This window comes from Macrobrachium rosenbergii, chromosome 53, assembly GCF_040412425.1.
Source record: "Macrobrachium rosenbergii isolate ZJJX-2024 chromosome 53, ASM4041242v1, whole genome shotgun sequence".
Classification (NCBI taxonomy): Eukaryota; Metazoa; Arthropoda; class Malacostraca; order Decapoda; family Palaemonidae; genus Macrobrachium; species Macrobrachium rosenbergii.
The window spans coordinates 16,059,329-16,081,823 of NC_089793.1; the positions used below are offsets into that span (position 1 = coordinate 16,059,329).

Below are 22,495 nucleotides of genomic sequence, written 5' to 3' on the forward strand. Positions count from 1 at the left end.
CTTTTAAGGTTTTTTCAACATTACATAGTCACATACCAGATCTAATAAACTTTTTTCTAATGATACAAATATGTTTCTAACCATATTATTCAGAAATGAAATGGAGAACAGGAACATATCTCAAGGAAAAAGCCAGAAAAATGAGGATACAAACACCATCGGCATTGCCCTAAATAAGCATACATTTTCAGTATTACAGATGACTGACCTTTGTGAGTTTTGGTTCTTCGACCTGCAACTAAGACTTTTTGCATCTTTTAAAGTGTGATACATAAAGATCCCTGCATCTTCTCCAAGCCTTTGTCTAATGAACTGCTGTAAAATGTGAAACCATCTTTTCTATATTCGTTTTCCATCTGAGTTTCATTCAAAAGGTTAATAACTGGAAAGGAAAAACATAACAGGGTTGGTGTGGATCAAGATAAGCTTTATATACAAACCTTGTGACGAATCATACGCACAATGAAAAACCTGTTATATATGCTAACACATTGCATTTGATACTCCGGGAGGGTCATTATACATACAGGAATTGGCCACGTGAGATTTTGCAAACCTGGAAGTCCCTTATATTGTTCAGAATTACCAAGAAGGTATCAATTTGGCAGTTAGCACCAGCACTTGAACCATTAGCATCCACCATGACTCGGTGAATGCACTCTGAACTGAAATGCATCTGGGCTGTCCCGTCGCTTGACTGATGGTTAACAGGTAAGACAGCTTTGCTTTGAATGTAACTCATTCTACAACTGTAACAGACCTTTGATTGCCATCTGCCATCCAGAGAGGAGAAGACAGCCGTGGAGTACCAAGATTTGATACTATCCATCCACGTGCAGTTAACTAGAAAGTTGATTTCAGACAACAAATACCAACTATTGTTTTGAACAACAACAACACACAATACATTCCTCATCATGAGCATTTGACAGTTTGGGAAAGGGGTGTCATATCAACCAAATTAATTAATTAATTAGATATATAATAATTAAATAATTTAAACAAACTTTTACTTAGCACATTTCTCCTCATACCACGCTTCACCACCAGTGCTCAATTTTTACAGGAAAGTTTGTGTGACAACAGGTTTAGAAGAAGAAGAATAATGTAAGAATGCAAGAAAGAAGAGACAAGAAAGAAGAATCAAGGCAAAGAGCGAATGCAGTATACTCTTTGGTCAAAGGAACAACGAGAGAATAACCATCAACATATCTCATAATTTCGTCAGTGTGAACTTAGTTTTGATAATATGTAGCTGAAAACATATCATCACCTTTCCTTGTCTTTGGGGAATCAAAAAAATGATAACTCAGGCCTTTTCTTTCTTGAATTACGGCAGTTTACTGCAGCACAGAACTGTGTCCCTGTCATGTCGTATACAGCTTCCAACTCCAATTACAAGCCCGCCGGTAGAGGCGCCACCGTCGCCAGCAGTTACAAAGGTGAGGCACGAGTGTCCTCTCTTTACTTCTCTATACTCTTTTATATGATTCACAGTCGCCATTGCAACATATCTAGCACTGTACGCAGCAAATTAGTAGTTCCAAATGCTATAAGCTCTGCAATGTCTTTCTTTATTTATATAAAGGAAAAGGCTTTTAAAAATTTGGCAAGCAGTTCTTCATAATAGTGTTCATTATTAACTTGTTATAGGCTGCCAGAAGACCAACAGTTATACCCACGTAGTATTCAAGTATTATAGATCTATTTTCTGTGATCAATAATACTTCAGTATATGAAAGAAACCCCCTGTGTTATAAGACAGACAATTTATCAAACATTCCCATCGTTCTTTAAGTAAGTATGAAGGTGTGTATGATCATATAAGTAAAACAAATAAAAATAAAATTTTACAGATAAAACGCCTCCGTTCATCAAACTGTTGTTGTTAAAAGTCGAAACATGTAATTACAGTTAATTTGCATGGGATCATTAGATCGTAGCCAGTTCCTGAGAACATGAAACATTAATCATGATTTTTTATGACCTTAACTAATAAATATGGCTTCCTTGGCCTAGAAGCATATGGTAATTATCATCTCCACCGAGGCTTTATCAAGAACCTGACACTCCAACAAGCAATCTGTTATGCATCCCAGACACACTGTGATTGATGTTAGTCACAGGATTAGAAATAACGTACTTGTAGCGACTACAACCGACCGAATGTCTGTGTTTAATTGTCGCGTAAAATCTTTATCAAGATTTATCACACTCTGTGGAGGAAGTTTAGTTAAATCGCCAAGCCCTCTAAGTATTAGTTTTTGTTCTGAATAAAAGTAACTTTTGAAACGATGTTTTAGGATAACTAAAAGCAAGAGGATTTGTTTTTCTCAGCAGTTCAGTTACTATTACCTTAATAGGCTACACTTAAAGTATTACATTATAATTTTGCTTTTGTAAAAATCGTTGTTATTTCCCTTTTGAACTATTTCTCAGGCACATTAATATTAATAAAAGTTTTAGCGTTTTAAAGGGTGTGTGAGGCAGTGGCGTTTTTTTTTTTCCTCTGGAGCCACCTTCATTTAATCGAAAAGGCTTAGTGTAAAGGAAATAGTATTAAAAATTAATGTTATGACTATCCTTTTTATTAAGATAACTGACGGGAAAAAATCTCCAGAAAAAATCTCGGGAAACTGGAAAAAAGTGTCAGATTTTGCGTTAGGGCAGAGTAAATGGAAGGCTATGATGAGTAGCCAGAGGTTCATGTATTAATTTTTAGAGAAAAAGACTAAAATTGCTAAGTGGTGGAGGGCGAATTGTGCAAGAAGAAAGTCGAGTGTAACAGATAGAAAGTAGTGGTCGTTCATAAGATGGGTAAAATGTGGGATTAAAATAAACCTATGGAATAAGTAATAGATGGCGACTTTAAATGTCAAGAGATGGTTTTCTGGATTGATGGGAGAGCAATAGGTTATAAAGCAGTTTTTTTGAAGGAAGAAAAAGTTTATACAGTGAAAAAAGTGTGTAAATATCATTGTAAGATTTGAAAATTTAATATGGAAACAATAAAAAGGTAAGAATGAATCGAGTAAAACTGACAAAGACAAAGTGAGAACTACCGAAAATGTTGGGGGAGGGGGGCTTGTTGAATCTGAATTTCATTGAGGAAGAGTCGCCCTAGCGAAATAATAAAGCTAAAATGAAATGGCGATGTACTGGCGAAATTCGGATCGGAAACTTCAGGCAGAAGTGGAGAGAAGAATGAAATATGTAAGAGATGAAGGCTCTTAATCTGAAAACATATGTGAACGTTGATTTTTAGAATGAGGAAGGTAGTTGGTAAAAAGGAGAAAGAAAGGTCACAATAACTCAAAGAGGCTACCTATGTAATGAAGAGTGCCATAAAGGAAAATGTAAGCTCAGTCGGGGAGTAGCATTGCACTGTACATCGATCATTAGAAAGGTGTTGACTGAGAATAGGCAAGGTCACTTAACAGGGACAAGTTTGGTTTTAAGCAAGAAAGAGGATGTGGATCAAGCTTAAAGTTTATATGGGAAGGTTGAATACATCATGCTTTTTTTTTATTATGGAACCTACCACTGGTGTTACCAAGATTCTAATAACTAAGATCATGTATTAAAAAGAAACTTAGGAAGGTTTAAGTTGAGTGATGGTCATATTTTTAATGTAGTTGAGTTACATTTTAATGAATTGTAGAATTTTCTAGGGTAAAAGGGAGGCCCGAAAGTATGTTATCATGTGAAAGAGGGCTTAAGATTATTGTGTGATACAGATCCAAGTTTTGAAGTAGGGAGTGGATGGAATGTGGAATAGAAAATGTTTGGAAATAATGAAGTCAACATTTGTTACTGTGAAGGAAAGATGTAACTTTCGATGAAAGAAAGTGAGATTGCAGTTAGTGGTGAAGATTGGAAAAAAGGCTAGCAAGAAAAATATTATGGAAGTAAATGGAAGCCCAGAATATGGTGGGATGAATAATAGTACAAATGATAGGAACACGGAACGCGAATGCGTAGACTTGCAAAGACCTCTGAGAATAGATTCTACGGATTATGGCAGAATAAGGGAAGACAGGTTACAACTGTTTCAGAAAGAAAGACATTTGTATATTTGAAGTTCAAGATAAAAAAAAAAATTATGCCATAGGATTTCGGTACTAAGGTGCTTTTTCTCTTCAGAATATCATTATGGTTGCACACTATTCAAGGAAGAAAAGAATATAGTCATTTAGTTTTTATGTCTTTAAAGTACATGGAAAATGAATTGCGTGAGCAGAATATGAATACCGAGGTGTCATAAAATTTTTTAGCAAAGTAAAACGAATTGGTGTGACGAAGTTGTTTGGTCATGTGGAGGCGTGACAGGTTGGATGGATGAACTGTGTTTATGGCATAAAGCGAGGCACTTGGGCCTTGGTTCTAGCGAGCCATTCACTTCTGAAGGAATGGGATAAAACAGACCTGTGAAATGCGTGCGTTGCGTTATTCATCTTGTGGAATGAAGGGTAGTGGGAGACGAAGATACTGGTGTATGGACAAAAATTTGAGAAAAATCAGGAAGTGCTAGACTGCTTAGAAAACCATTTTTATATTATATTATATAACTTGGTTCCTTTACAGTCTAAACTATGTTATTATATTAATATAAATTGGTTCTTTTACGTATCTTGATCTAACATTTAACTCCCAATCAACTAACGTTCCTGCGTGTACTAAACTACCCCTTCCTGTCTTAGCATAACCATGCAGACATAACATGTATTCATCAGCTGTCATCTGGAATCATTGTAATTCTGGTCTACATGCTTTTTCATTTGTAGTGTGTGTGGGTAGGGGCTGATAATGCTGCTTTTACACAATTAGGTCTCTCTGAATGCGATTAATGTTTATTGGGAAGAAATTTTTATTTTATTATTTACTAAAAAACGAGTTAAATGTATAGTCTACCAATTTTAGAATATAAATCGAGTAAAAACTCGTTTGAAAAATTTATTGTAATTGAGGAGAATTCGTGTGTGTGTTATTCTAGCGCCAGTAGCACCTAAAGCACTGACGCATACTTGCATTTTTTTTTTAAACTCGCATTAATGTTTCACTATCCAGGAACTTATGAGCTGAAGTGTCAATATCGGTCAACTGACCTGATTGCAAATTAGTTCTGTCATTTAAAGCAGAAACTTTATTGCACTTGAGGTCGATAAGATATTCTTATCAGCCGCGTTTTCTTATAATCAGTCGAAGAATATGATTCAGCAATTGTAGGTACGACAAATGAGACTTCTTTTTTTTTCCTGGGTCATCAGTTAGTAAAATTTGAACTACAACTTTTTACGAAAACCATTTCCAGTCAGATCGGAAATAAAATCGACGAGTCGAGATTTATCGAAGTGAAAGTAACTCGGAGGGCGATGTGTATCTGAGGACTCTCCCAATTAATTCCCATTCCGTAGGGCATCCCTCCCCGCGCAGAAAACCATGAGTGACGCTAATGGCGCGCCGTATGGACTGCGACGGGCGTTTACGAGTCTCGAAACAAAGGTGCTGAAGGTAACAGAAGGCGAGGGTGCCGCTATAACTGCACCGTCACTTCGCCCGAATAACGAGAGAACAAGCGCAGCCCAGCGCTTGTGAAATACCATTATATCATATAAGGGTGTTATGTTAGGCTTGGCTCTCGGGCCGGGGTCGATGGTCGGCGGAAATCGAAGGGACGGTGACTTTACGGAATTCACTTCGAGGAACTTTTTCTCTCCTGATGGCTTGTTACGAATAATTATCGTTGTGATTTACACACAGGTCAGCTGATCTAGAAAACATTGTACGTTTATCACATTTATAAAACGTTACATTCTAGAGGAATATTGAAGCTTCTTGCGTTAAAACGTTTGCCTCAGTAGTGAGAGAATACGGTTTGGAGTCCCACGCGAGAACGGACTGATGTGGTCACGTTACGTTAAATGTTGACTTCGGCAATGAATGATGTACTTGGTGGTTAACCAACTGTCTTGGATCGTGGCAATTATGAAAGAGGACATGGACTAGCATCTTCATCCCAAATGTTACCTGAGAATTGGGAAAACCTGTGTATTCTAAAAAAAAAAAAAAATCCATTTTCATGTCTTCTTCTCTCTCTGCATCTTTTCCCAATTCTTTGTGGGGTCGATGTCTCTGACAGCTTTTTCATTTTCATGTATCTGGCTTGTTAAGTACGAAATAACTTCAGACAGGCTTGCTCATTTTTGCTGAAGATAATAAACACGTTACAAAATACCGCTAGGATTTTCCACATTAATGGTGTTACCCTCTTGCAGGAGTGGACGGACTCTCAGTGTTTTGGGGGATCGTATCTCACCTGTGGGTAATTAACACTTGGGATATCTGTCAATGAAAGTAGGTGTGCTTAGCTCCCTTGTTTTCGGGGCTTGATGGGCTTTTCGCCATATTCGTCAGGGCTCTTCCATATGAGACTAAGATAACGCGGCTAACTTATGGGTCATCTGGTGTTAAAAAAAAAAAAATCATCTTTCTCGCCTCTGCTTTTCTTGCCGGAAAGTAGTTTCATACTTTAAATCTTTCCACATTTCGATCTGTTGATTTACTATCATTTTGAGTAATAATATTGAAAATGCAACACGAGAAAAATCCAAAGCTTTAGAAAGGAAGATGTTATAGCGTGGCCAGAGTCGTGAAAACGCAAAATAATAATAATAATAATAATAATAATAATAATAATAATAATAATAATAATAATAATTTCTACAAACTATGAAGTTTCGTTCCATATTCCTATTTCCCTGCATCGTATGGTTAGCCTAACTGTTGCTTTGGGCTTGTCTTATTTTCTCTTCTTCCATTTTTGAGGCATTCGGGAGGTAAGAGCATTGAGTTTTTAATGCTTTTAGGGTTATTTTCTGTGAAAATCATGATTCACTTGAACCTCAGACGTTTCTTGAGATATTATCATGCTTACTATCGCTTAATGGTTCCTCTGTTGTAGTTGACAGCAAGTTACTGTGAACTCCAGAAAATCAGGATGGTTCGCTGTGAACACCTCTTGAAACGGTGCAAACCCATTTTCGTTAAATAGTAAATAGGAATGTGTACATTCGCATTGCAAACTGATTCACATAATACTATTTCGAAAATGATTCACTGTAGGCTGATTTCCTTAAAGTTACTCAGAATCTCACATGGAACCGCGAGAGATCGAATGGTTTAGAAACAGAATACTTTGTTCCCATTTCAGTTCTGAAGTGTTCCGTTTAGATCTGTGCTGTGGTAAACAAGCTCAGTGCTGATAAATCATTGTTGTTCCTAATCTAATTGTATAGTATTTAGTTATGATCCAGTGTAAAGTCATGTTCTAAAACAATCCTTTCTTTTTCCAGGCACGTTTCTTTGTCATATGCAGTTTTTCGTCTACCGATAATGTTCGTGTGTGTGGTAAGTACCAGTAAAAAAATCATTATTTATTTTGACTGCCTAACAACATTGACTTTTTGTTGCCACTGCGATTTCGTTGGTACTGTTTTTCGTGGACAGTAAGTTAGGAGTCAAATCCTAATGTACAATGAAGAGACCATTTAACTGGGTCATTTCACCGTTTTTATCAATCCAAAATCCATTACAGATTATCATGATCATCCCTAATTATTTTGCTACTTCCATCAATATTATTATAAATGACATTTCCATCTGTATCGTATTCTTTCTCTACATTTCATTTTCCATTCATTCTTTGCGCTTTTTAAAGTCTCACGTTTAATAATAATAATAATAATAATAATAATAATAATAATAATAATAATAATAATAATAATAACATTATTATTATTATTATTATTATTATTATTATTATTATTATTATTATTATTATTATGCACACATACACATTCCTACTCGTCAAGAGGAATTTGAATTTATCTGCCGTTTCCTTTGCTACTGTATACCTTTTGTTTCCCTATGGTTTTATAAATCATCATAGTCCTTCGAGTTTCAAGTTAACCATTTGCTGGAAGTGAGAGAGGAAAACTGAGCATAAGGATGGGAGATGAGCATGTTACTCATTCTAAAGTAACCTACTTCCAACGTAATGGGAATGTAAGTTATCAAGTGCTTCCTTCAAAAACAACTTGTGAAGGAACATTAAAAGAAAGATTGAAAGAACGGGGCAGAATTCAGAATTATGTACGCTTTTAGAAATTGCTTTCACAAGTTGAACACTAACATAGAAGCTTACGGAAAAACCGATTTTATGTTGACAGAAATAGAGATCCGCCTTCATTTCAATGCCGTCTTAAATGCGTGAGCTTTGCTATTTAAGGGAGGGATACCTGCTACGTGTTTCCCATTCTGACAGTGACAAAAATTAAAACGAAAATAAAAGACGAAGTTCGTTTCCTCGTGTTATTTTAATGACATCCAGATAACTATAAGGTCCTTAGTAAATGAGACAAACTCTTCATTACCTACATTTTCTTGCGAAGTACTTGAAAATATCACCTATAAGTAAAATATTAGTGTTATCCGTATTCAGAAATATATATGCCCGTTGGCTGAGGGAAGAAGCGCCATTTTAACAGAAGCTTTGAGCTTTTTTTTTTTGGGGGGGGGAGCATTTTAGAACATAATTATAGTCTTCCTTATCGATGCTTCTGGAGGACCAGTATTTTAAAAGATTGACAACATTCTCAAATTTTTATTTTTGCTATTCTGAAGATCTTTGTAGTCACCTAGTGCACTTAATCTAGTTCTTAATGTTCTTCCTGTTTGGCATATTCCATGCATATGTACGATGCAATTGCTGTCTGTCGTGTAATCTTATATTCTTTATATTACCCAAAATATTGTACATCTTTTGATAACCGACCTAAGAAATTCAGTATTTCTATATATCTATCTACCTGTGTATATATATGTTTAAATTTGTGTATGTATTCATATATACACGTATGTATGTATGACGGTCATGAACTCTAGATGAGGAACGTAATTGGGAACTGTGAAGTATAAGAAAAAGCAATGTAAATAATCTTAGGTGATTATAAGGTATATATCAAGTTGTAATAGATAATTGAAATATCACCTCGTAAATAACATTTTAATCGGTGAGCTGAGAAACAAGATCGCCGTTGTGGGAGAGACGAGATAATGATTCTGACTAGCTGGACGACGTTATCCTCCAGTCTGATCTAATAAATGTGTGAAACACGAGACAAGAGCGGTCTAGGTCAGTCCCCCCTGAGACAAGGTCCGTTTTCTTTTTCTACAAATTGGAAGGCGTGGCCTCCTCTCCGGCTGGGGTGTTCTGAGGAGAATGGAGGAGGCTTTGTCGTGTTCAACAGGAAAGACAAAAGCCGGTGAAAATGTTATTGTGTTGCTTTGTAAAGGTTTTGAGGACGAGAACAGAGGAGTCGGGAACTGGACAACCCGTAAGTAAGTCAACAAGGTAAACTCTGGCCTGAAAGGCATCAGTTAAAATCGAGATGGCCATCGAACCAACCAAGTGGCCCTTTTGGTCTGGAGAGTGGCCAAGTCTCCAGCATTATGAGCGCTTGCCTCACAGAGATAAGTTTAGGTTTTTCTTCAGATTTTAAATAATTCGTTTCCTGGCGATGATATTATTTACAGGCTAAAAGTGCTTTTGACGATGTACTGTACAGTATATGCAGTTATGACTCGGTTTTTTTTACTGAACAAAATATTTCTTCGTAGAATCGATTTTAAAACGCATTTGAAATTTTCGTAGATTTTAAAATTTAGTCAAAATATGGATGTAGATGTTACAGCAATTGGCAGATTGAGTAAGACGAACCATTAAGATTTTTTGCTAGAATGTATGTTAAATATTAAGCTGATTTCAAAACATATTTAACTGCTGTTATAAGGATCAAAATTAGACAAAATATTTAAAATTTTGTGAGAATTTTGATCTAGAATTAGAGTAGAAAAAAAGCTATTACTACGAATATTAGAAACGAAAATAGAATAATTCAATTTTTTGTTAGACTTTCAATTTGAATATAAGGCCGACAGACAAAAATATATATCCTTACTTCGTGCAGTCGAAGCAGGGAACTTCGATAAGAAGTTTTAAGAGAATTTCATTATAAAATCGTTTCAAATACTCGTTTCAAGCACAATTGCAAAGGTCAAAATTTGGCGCTTAATTGTATTGAACAAACAGCAAGAATAGTGTGAGTACGAGCTTTTAAGGAAAGAAGAGAATTAGCTTTTGGGTGCAGTGTTGTCTTAAGTCCAAATCAAAGGTTCCTGCGTGTGTTACTTTACTGAATATGAAAGTTGAAGAAACAGTGATTTTGACGTAACAGCTGTATATTTGTCTGTTGATCTGATTACTTGTGCCAGGGCTAAAGGTTTCTCCTAAGGCAGTATTTATATATACTTTACGCATATATGTATGTGTATACATTTTTATTTTTTTTTATTAAAGAGACCAAGGGAATAGGATTGTCTGATATTTAGTGGGCATTTCTTCTTATCAAACGATCTGCAACCCTACAACCTGAGCTTATGCACCTTATGCAAGTTTATTAGTATACCTCTGTAGTATTCAGTTATGCATATGTATATATATGTATATATATACATATATATATGCATATATAAATATGTTTATATATATATGTATATGTATACATATACATATACATATACACACACACACACCGATATATATATATATATATATATATATATATATATATATATATATATATATATATATATATACACACAGTATATACACACACACCCACCTAGATCCTAGTATCACAATTCTTTGACTCACCTCTTCTCTCATCCTACCATCGACCGCTATATTTATTACCAATATCTTTATGAATCAACTCATTCCATTTTTCTGCCATCCATATTAACATTAATTGTTCCATCCTCACCAAAACCTTATACTATCTTATTCTTTTCAACTGATTCCTCTACAAACACTTTCAAGGTGTTTTCACTGATATCTGTTTCATCTCTTTACTTCCCCAGTCAGCATTGTTTCGTTCTCAAGCATATCTCTATATGTTATCTTTGTTATTCTTTCTCGTGACTTTTCGCATTACTCCATCAATAAAGAATTGATAACGGAGCCACTTTTATTCCAACTTTTATATATATATATATATATATATATATATATATATATATATATATATATATATATATATATATATATATATATATAATATACAGTATATATATGTGTGTGTGTGTTTGTGAGGAATAGTGGAATGTTCGCCACACTGATAAGAAGAGCCAGGGTCAATTTCAGACCCAGAGTGACTGATTAAATTAAAACACGTTGTGCCTCGGTTGAACTAAGCCATGAACTATGCGTGTGGTAATTATTCGATTGTAATGGGTCGCAGTCGGGGTATAATAAGGCATGGGACTATTATCCTCATCCCATGTAGATCAGCATCCACTCGTTTGGGTTGTAATTTACCAGTTTGTGGAGTGCAATAAAACAATTCATCTTTTGACCTGCTGCCGTAAAAGTATTTCTTTCGTATTAAAGTAATTCAGGTCTTTCTGTTCAATGTCGATCACTTGGTTCGTTGTGCCATTTTATTCTTGGATGATGACTCTCCTTAGTATAGAACCCCATAATTTCAAATTTAGTCCGCTTCTCTAATTAATAACTCTCTCTCTCTCTCTCTCTCTCTCTCTCTCTCTCTCTCTCTCTCTCTCTCTCTCTCTCTCTCTCTCTCTCTCTCCTGCCCACCCGTTGTTGTCTATTTTTTATTCCCGATGGAGGACGATATTATTAATATATAATATGCAAAGGCATCAGGTGCATTTACAGAATTATTGACTTTACTCATAACATTGTTGGAACCTTGAGGGCTGATCCAGCTCTGTATCAAAGAATATAATGCATAAACTTTACTGACATTTATTTGCACTCTGATCAAAGATGTTGTCTTTCTGTACGTCCAAATATAGCCGGGCTGAATTGATGCGTTTGTTTTACTTCGTCCATATATTTATTTATTTATTTTTTGGTTTGTTTCTATATTTATTTCCTAAATAACTTTACAGTCAAGGCTTATCATGGTCTCAATTTCAGGATACCCGAATCGTTCATGTAAGAGGATTGGAGGAGGCATGATATGCCTTAACCCTTGTGTAAATAGGAACGTCTGGACGTAAGGAAAATCTCATTTTGAAAGGGGACATTTTTTTTTTCTTGCGTGTGCGTGTGTGATTCTCCTCTTACGAAAAACGTAACCCTCATCAGCTTCTAAACCTACACACACGACGCGGGAGACTTTTTTTTTTTATTCTTTCTCTGTGTGATGCGACATTCCAGTCCAGCCATGATTTTTCCGCATTTATCTTCGAGATGATCAGGTAAAGCTGATGGTAACATCATGCTAACAAGTCACGATACAGGAGTAGGTTATGAAAGGAATGTTTTATTTTTATTTTTTCTTCTTAGGCGTGTACAAAAGACATCGTGGTGTTAGGGTTTTTCCATTTTTAAGGGGAAACATGAAATTAGTCGCTTGGTTTTTCTGCTCGTGTCTCCTCCTTGAACAAATATGAATCTAAAAATATATTTTCACCATTGCAGGACCTTGCAACATGCTTCAATTGTATATGCACCTACATGCACGCGTATGTTTACATATATTTTTCAGTATTACGGCACGGATAGCTTATTAATGTCGAATTCATGTTTCTTGAAATAATTTACTGATATATATATATATATATATATATATATATATATATATATATATATATATATATATATATATATATATATATATATATATGTGTGTGTGTGTGTGTGTGTGTGTGTTTGTGTTTGTGTGTAGATATATATATATATATATATACATATATGTATATATATATTTATATATATATATATATATATATGTATATATATATATATACTGTATATATTTTTGTATATACACATATATATGTGTGTGCGTGTGTGTCTGTGTGTAGGTGGGGGTGGATATGGTACGATATGATATTTCTTCTATGTGTGAAACCAGGTGATGCTATTCATTGTCGTATCAGATGCAAAGTTAATGCTGATGGAGTCTTTTCAAGTGAATTTTCAGCAGTGGGGTGCTAGAGGGAGTGTTATGTCACCTTTGCTTTCTGCCCTTCTCATGGATTTTACAGTAAAACAAAATGGATGGAGATTGGAGAAGCAGTATTCACTTGGCAGACTTATGTTGTTTTAGTTAACAAAAAAAAACAAAAGATTTACAAGGTTTGCTCAATGAAATGCATCGTATACCTAAAGAAACGAGATTCAAAATAAAGATAAATCTAAGAAAGCCTAAGAAAGCAGAAGTAATGAGGACAGAGAGTCCACAAAGGAACGAAATTACGTTAGATGGAAACAGGAATAATGAGTTTCAGTCTTCCATGTATTAGAAGATTAACGAGATATTTGTACAGGATCTCGTGACGTGGAACTTAGTAAAAGTACTAAACTGGACAAATCAATCAGTAGAAGTGACATAAGATTTGGAAATTAAATAGACTGAACTGCATACGAAAATTGATTGTGCATTAGTCTATTACAGTCTGTTGCTATACGGACATGAATCATTTTATGACAAGTGAAACTATATATAAAGGATTTTGTCGACTTGAGAATAAAGTTATAAGAAAAATAATAGGAGCTAGATGGTAGGATAGTTAGAAAAAATACCATTAGGAACTTTACAGAAATTACTAATGCAAATGGGATAATGATGAACGAAAGATGGGGATGGTTTTGACATGTAATTCGCACCATTCCGGGGAGAATAGCAAGTAATAGTCTCCTTGGTTCCTGGAGGCACTAGGAGACTTTAAAAAATCCATACCTAATTAAAAGGGAATTATGAGTGGAGGATTGAGCGCGTGAAATAAGTGGTCCTTCAGCGTTGCATTGCTTTGGAGGGGGATTTTGCATATATGTAATAATATATATATATATATATATATATATATATATATATATATGAAATAATATATATATATATACAGAATTTCACTGGTCAACTACAGTCCTTTACAGACACACACATATATATATATAATTAAATATGTATGCGTGTGTGTGTATGTATATATATATATATATATATATATATATATATATATATATATATATATATATATATATATGTGTGTGTGTGTGTGTGTGTGTGTGTAGAATCTACTGGTCACTGACCAGACACATATGTAATTCTAATAGGCAATGCCCTCTTAACTTCTCGAATTCTTCGCGCTTTTTTGGATATGCTAACAGCAAGCCGAAAATATCCAGGTCAGGTCGGCAACGCCATCCTTGTGAATATGGTAATGCGGATTCGCTTCACGCGACCGACGTTCACAAGCTCTTCATTTCTTCCGTTTGGATATTTTCGGCTTCTGTAGTTACAATAATCAAAAATGTATTGTGGCTATTAGAATTACACACACACACACACACACATATATATATATATATATATATATATATATATATATATATATATATATATATATATATATATATATATATATATATATAAATATATATATATATATAAATTTCTGACTCACGTCGGGATCGATCAGGTGGAAAGCAAAGGGCGTTATGAGAGACCATGGAAAGCAAGGGCGTTCACCTGAGATGATGATCAGAAATTTATTATTCCACACGTGATTGTGTGTTGATGATTTATATATATATATATATATATATATATATATATATATATATATATATATATATATTTTATATATATATATATATATATATAATATATATATACACACATATACGTTTATATGTATATTATATATAATATATATATATATATATATATATATATATATATATATATATATATATATATATATATATATATACATAATATGTGATTGTATATATATGTGTGTTGTCTGTATGTTTGTATATCGTTCCTGTAGTTGATTGTGCAAAAGTACCAAGTCCAGTATGTCACAAATCAAGCTTTTACATATCTGATATCAGATTTAATAACACTGTTTGATAATGCCACGCTAAGGATAACACTCGGCCCAAAAAAAATGAAACCTTGACCTTGGTGAATAACGAAAAACTTCATATATTAATTTCTATTGAATAGTGAATATGTGCAACAACCAAAAATAAAGCGAGAAGAAACCTGGAAAAAAAAAATCATGACCCATTTTCCTGTCCCATTCAAAGTCCCTTTCACTTTTAGAGACGTTCTCTGAAAAGTATTTAGTCTGCAAACAATGACTGGCCACTGAGAACATCACTGTTCCATGTAGGGAAATCGCTGCTCCTCGTAAACATCGGCCTTGCCTTGTAGGTAATAACAAAGCCAGAAAGAGGCCGCGACCCAAACACGATATGGGGAAATACAAAACAGGTGTAAACAAGGCCTGATTCCTAATTCCTCCTTTGCTCAAAGCTCAGACCGTGACTTTCTTCTTGAGGGTTTTTCTGGGGTGAAGTAATTCAAGCATGAGTGGGCTCTGCACGAGCCGGCCCTTGGTGAGTGCCCCATATAACTTCCATTACTTCGGCCACCTCTCTTTCCCTTTCTTGTGAGGCTTGGAAGAATCCTCAAGGCGGTTTGTTGGACTACTTACAATGGGAGGGAGAAAACATTTTAAAATCCTGATGCGATTGAAGATAGGAATTAAGATTCGGATTCAAGCGAAGACAGAAATTAAGAGAGATTTCTACTGCTCCGTCTTTCCGAAATTGCAAAAACAAAATGGGGATGAATAAGTTAAACATTCAGATAAATATTGTCTCCACAACACAGTCCACCATCGTAAGCTACACAAGCAACAGTTTTTTTTTCTTTCTTTTTTTATCTTTTTTTGAGAGTTTGTGAAGATGAAGGTAGCGATAGCCTTTTGACAAGAGAAGCAACATGTTTTGTTCCAGAGGTGTAAATCAGTGTTTTATGGTATTTCGCGTCCATATTCGTTAGGGGCAAGAGAGAGTGATGTCTGTTTCGTTTTGGAAAGTTACTAGGTTTTTGTCTTACGGTACCGTTGCTGTATGGTATGAAGTTAGACACTTTATGACCTTAACTCAGACTGAAAATTATTGCTCTTTGAGAAGCTCTCTTGTAATCTTTTCCATCGGTCTGTTTTAATTTCATTCTTATTGTTAGTTTTGTAATTATTTCGATTATTGTTTCCGTTTGTTAATTATGTCATGAGCATTCAGTATTAATATTACAAGTGTTATCATCGTTCTTCCAAGTATTTTGTTGTGAAATATTCTTATTAGTCTTAGTGTGTTATGCTATGATTGACAATCTTGTTCAAAATCATCTCTAATGCCAGACTTTAACCAAATTGGGCATAGTGTTACCTTTAGTGGTCCGTTAATCAGTCACTCAGAGATTTTCCGCTCCTTAAACATAATAATTTGATATTACATTAAATATAAAGATTCGTTTTATAATCCTTCGTAAAATTGGTTTATTACATGAATAAAATTAAGAAATTACGATTTTTGAAAGCTCTTTCAATAGACGACGTAGTTCACAAATCTAAAAACTGATACAATAAAATAAGCTCATCTACACGCATATATACATGTGTGTATATATATACATATACATATGTGTATATACATATGTGCATATAAATATATATATATATATATATATATATATATATATATATATATATATATATATATATATATATATATATGTATGTGTGTATTTATGCGTGTATGTTAGTATATTTTTCTACTTGCATGTCTTGCCGATGGTAGTTCGAGGTGGTACCCCTCCGATTAAGAGTGGGATGAGGTCTTTCCTGCTACCTCGATAACGATCTATTGCAGTAGACCAAGTATCTGGCACTTAATTTACTTCCTAAGTTAACACTCCCAATCAGTTTTAATGGAATGTACCCAAATCGATCTGCACTTACCAAGGGTTTCAGCCATGTCCTGTCGCTATTGAGGAAATTTCTCTCTTCTCTCACACACACACACGCGCGTTCGTACGTGCGTGTGTGTGTGTGTGTGAGAGAGAGAGAGAGAGAGAGAGAGTTAAATCTCAATAGTGACAGGACCTGGCTGAAACCCTTGGTAAGTACAGATCGATCTGGGTACATTCCATTAAAACTGATAGGGACTGATATATATATATATATATATATATATATATATATATATATATATAGAGAGAGAGAGAGAGAGAGAGAGAGAGAGAGAGAGAGAGAGAGAGAGAGAGAGCGCAGTTATGTTAAATCATCCGTATCGCGCACTTTACGTGTAGGTTTTCCTTCCCCAGTGTTATCGATGTAAAGCTGGTTGGTATCAGTGTTACCGACTGCTTCTAGCAGCCAAGGTTCATCACACCCATCCATTGGATCTCCTTAATTTGATAAGAGGATCACCAATCTTGAATCAGAATACTCAGCTCCTGACGTTTCAGTTCCCATTTTACTTAGGGATATTTCTTTATTGATGGTCGTTACGTAATGATCTTGAGGTATTTATTTGAATAAACTGGGTGATATGTGAGTGTGGATATTGTGAGTAATCATTCATATGAATATCGTTATTCAATGGTGCTCTTTCGGTGACTGTGACCATTTTTGTTGTTAAACCATTCAGTATTATTTCATTTTGAGTTATTCATTCATTCTGCAGTTTCACGCTTCGTCAGTTCTACTGGAAATTTTGGAGAGGAAAAGAAATTAAGAAAAAAGTGCACATTGATTTTTTTTTTTACAAATATTCACAGAAAATGTCTTATCAACATCCTCCTACGGGCGGTAATTGTTAAGGATAGAACAACGTCTTCAGGACAAAAAAATATTTAGGATGGCCATATTTTAATTACAAAACTGTTTATGGATCACTCGGCACCATATCCGTGACAGAATTTTCAATCATGATCATTCATGTCCTAAATAAAAATACTTCATTATTACATAATGACAAAACAATTAAAAATAAAAATATTTCATTATTGCATAATGTCCAAAGAGTTCAAAACTCTCTCCCACGTGAAAAATCCCGCGCGATACATTACAATCGCAGATTGTGATCGCAGGCGATACTTAATTTGCCTTTTCACACATTCTTTTGCACTTGTTAGCCATTTGCTTCCCTCGTGATAACTCCCATACATCTACACGATCTGTCGATTCGCCGACTTTACAGAGTCACGAGAGCGAAATAAATTGTTGTGAACCACGATAAATCAAAGGCGAGAAGTAGACGCTGATCGGATAAGAAGGGAACCTTTTGTCATTGGTTAATGTTCTGCCACAGGCGCACTCTGTGTAGAAAACGCCTCTCTCTCTCTCTCTCTCTCTCTCTCTCTCTCTCTCTCTCTCTCTCTCTCTCTCTCTCTCTCTCTCTCTCTCTCTCTGTCTTTTCTGTGATAATGTCTCTCAGTTTCATAGTATAATACTAAGTGATGCCGAATACAAGTAATTAGAGAGAAAAGATCAGAATTTAGTACCGCTTTCATATGAATGTGTGTGAACATTATTGGGATCGTCATATTTTCATATCATTCTCCTCTCTTCATTTCTCCATCATACTGCTATAGCGAGTTATTATTGGTATATTTCTTTTTTAAAAATTATAAGTTCCTCTAAAGCATTTTGTGTTACTAAGAGCATCGCTTATCCTTCGTTCAGATTTTAATGTTCATGACAAGGGGTAATACTGAGTTTCAGCTCCTTGAAATCAAAGAAAAGCTGTTGCCTGACTAACACAAATCGTTAAAGGTAATAACTACTAGAAGTCCTACAGATTTCCTGATCATTTTAATGGATTGTATGCCATCCCCTCTATCACAAGGCGATCAAGCCGGGCATTACACCAGACATATTTTCGTGATGAAGTTATCAGCCGCTTTCTCCTCTGATGGTCTGTGAGCTCCCTAATGAAGCTTCTAAAATCATCGCATTAAACGTTGATGGTTCATTCCGAGACCCATTTGATGTGGTCTTCGATCCTTTTAATCAAATCGTAAGGGAGACTTATGACTCGTGAGGAGGTGGCAATGCTGCATGGAGAGCACTGGATTCCATTAGCAGAAGCTGATGACGAATGACACAATCATCTTGGGTAAATAAAAACGGCACCAGCTGAAATAACAAATCAGGAAGACGAAGCGGAGGACCTCTCCCGCCGGGGAAGGCCTTTTTATCAAGGCCCACCAGGAGGTCGAATGAAAAGCAAAGGGGCTTTAGAACCGCAAGGACGTCCCACTATCTCCTGGACGCAAAATCCTCCTGCAAATGGACAAGACAAATATTGCATCCTTCGGGCAAAGCACTGATATAAATCTCCCCCGACTCCTGATGCATGACAACGTCCCTCACACCGGAAGGTATTAAACGCGTCCCTGAAGTATCCTTTTTGGAGGCTGGCCCCTAAGAAGGGTAGAGGCCACTCGATCCAACGGAATGGAATCGTCTTGTCCGTTGTAGAGGCCCCTCGCTCTGTTTGGGTGATTATAGTCCTCTTATATGGAGATATTGATGGTCATCTGATGATTAATGTTTTGAGAGCACAATCGTAAATTCGTGCTATAGGGTCATCGTGTAATGTTCTTGTTACTGTTCTGTCCGTTTTCCTCCTATTTCCTCTCTAAGTGTTCAAATTGCTATTTCACGAGGTAGTTTAGGAGGTTAAGAAAACGGATAGCTTGTGAATTGACAAACAAATTGAATACTAACTACTGTAGATGACGAAATAATACGTCGGTAAAAGTCTATCTTGTGGGACCTTGATCGTCCGGCAAATAAGTTGCTTGGGTGCATCCTTAATCGCATTGGGGAGACTATTGATTATCTGTTTGTTTTATAATGAATGTGGATGTGTTATATAATATATCATTTTGATGAAAATCATTATTATGGTAATAAATAGTTCATTAGAAAGTATGGTTTTTGGATGATCTTAACACTCATCTCTGTTCGAAAACCTTAGATTGTTATAGTCCTTTACAGCTTTTTTGATAATGTTCTTTATTTCTTGCTATAAATTTTTTCCCCACATCTGCAAAGGTTTTGATTCTCATTTGTTCTTCCTCCTGGCCCAGAGAGTTGAAACATTTGCTAAGATGCAATGCTCGAATTTTCAGTTCGTCTGTTCTGAAAAAGGTGACATAAGCCTAGACTTTACACAAAAGTCTATCCAACATTGTAGCATTTTTCTTTAGTATCGAGGCTTTTAAACGACGTTGTTAATTGTTTGTATATCTCTTCTTTGATGCTGGATCGCATATTCTTATTCTTTCATACATTGGCGATTTCTTAAGATCATGATGTCAAACAAGGGTAAACTTTAGGTAAGGATATCTTGCAATATAGTTGTTAAAACCTTGAGATTTTAAAGATTTTTCATTGCTGTTGTATCGAGAGTAGTGATGTTGGTTTAATGATCAGGTGAATTCATTACTTTATCATTTATTGAAATTTACATATTAAATTAACATCAAATTAGGATTTCTAACCTTTTGAAAATGCTATTGTTTTACAACAGTCCTAATGAACAGAATTCATACTTAATTGCGGAGTTACAGATGAGACAATCGGAACTTGATCTTGCATGGTGGAGTTTACAAATAGCCCCCGACAATTATAGTTGATGTTATTGTTGGTTTCGTTTTTTGCCTAAGGCAGGCAGTCACTGCAGAATGCAGTGCTCATTGTGAAGAGAAAACCATTAGAGCTAACGGAGTGGAACTAATATTAAACAAATAAAAAAAGGTCAGTGTGTGGGTCGATCGTGTTAATCCGGCGCCATTTTGCCTCAATTGACATGCAGAGCCGCTGTTACCTTAGCGGGTGTTAAGGAGAGCGGACACGCAATGGCTCGTTATTTATTACTTCCAATTGGCCCTGTATCTGTATATCAAATAGCTGGCTACCTCACTAACTGTGATATAGGGGTCCGACGATGCTAGATACTTCAGGTGCCTACAAGGACTACGAAGACCTACCGTAATATCTCATGACAGTCCAGTATTCACGCCCTCAGCTGATGCCCCTCGTCACTATTTACGAAATGGGGAGAAAGTAGAGCGCGAAGGAAATAGTTTTAATATAACGGACTTGGCAATCATGACTGGGACTCACGTGCGCTGCCATTACAAATTGAGGGGCTAATAGGACGCAAGGAAACTCGGTTTCACTGGGAGCAGGTGATTGCGTTCGAGAGTTGCGAACGGATGGAAAAAGTTATCTCATATTCCTGAATACTTCCATGTAAAAGGTTTCACATTTTACAGTTTTTCATAAAATTTTAAACTTGGCAAATTTTTCAGCGAAATGTAAGCACTAACTTTAGACTGGCGTATCGAACTTAATTTCCAGCGATTAGTTACGATAATCTTGGATTGCATATATGAAAATTATATACTTCAGGGTAGTTACATATTCTTAAAGGCAAAATATTATTTGTTTTTGCCAAATATCTAAAACAGTAAACCACGTAAAAAATTCGGAGCTACGTGAAAAAATTATTTTCGATTATTTAACACGGTCGACAACAATATTATATATATATATATATATATATATATATATATATATATATATATATATGTGTGTGTGTGTGTGTGTGTGTGTGTATAACTGAATCACGAAAATATTGAATGTGATGAATATATAAATGAAGGCCAATTCCACGAAGGAAAGGGAAACAACCAGGTTTTGTTAGGCCTTTCGACTTACTGTCCTTTACTTAGCAAGTAAGTCGAAAGGCCTAGCACCATTCCGTTTTTCACTTTCCTCCGTGGCATTTGCCTTTTATATATATATATATATATATATATATATATATATATATATATATATATATATATATATATATATATATATATATATATATATATATATATATATCCTACAGTGTCAGGTTTCAATTCTCTTACAGTGGATTCACACTCTGCATTTTTTTGTAACTAGGAATTTTATCTGTGATTTTAATAGCTATCTAAAAACTCTGTTCGCTCAAACCAGCAACCTTGCTCTAATTTTTCATCAGTGTTTTGTTTGACATCTCGAGTGCAATCAGACATCTGGATCGGGAGACGAGAGGAAAAGCTTTTCAGTATTATATACGTCCGCAGTTAAATCAAAGAAACACCCACTGTTCTAGGCTCCAGTCTATCTATCTATCTATCTATCTATATATATATAGATAGATAGATAGATAGATAGCCAGATAGACTGGAGCCTAGAACAGTGGGTGTTTCTTTTACTGGAGTGCGGACGTATAAAAAAATCAAAAAGCTTTTCTTCTCGTCTCCCGATCCAGAAGTATGATTGCATTCGAGATGTCAAACAAAACACTTATAAAAAATTGGAGCAAGGTTGTTGGTTTGTACGAACAGAGTTTTTAGAAAGCTGGTAAAATGAGAGCTAAAGGTCCTTGTTACAACAAAAAAAGGCAAAGTATGAATTCACTTTAAGGGAATTGAAACCCGAGACTGTAGAAGGTTATTGTACATATTGTATAAAACGACCCACAGTTTGAAAACTC

At 35.2% G+C, this 22,495-nt stretch overlaps 1 long non-coding RNA gene across 3 annotated transcripts in view; it reads left to right on the forward strand.

The window, feature by feature from the left end:
* LOC136834318 (uncharacterized) overlaps positions 1–22,495 on the forward strand; it is a 453,859-nt gene that overhangs the window by 307,972 nt on the left and 123,392 nt on the right. For all 3 annotated transcript variants that reach the window (XR_010851739.1, XR_010851736.1, XR_010851737.1), the window contains exon 4: positions 7,353–7,407. This is a non-coding gene — a long non-coding RNA (uncharacterized lncRNA). The remainder of the gene's footprint in view (positions 1–7,352; positions 7,408–22,495) is intronic.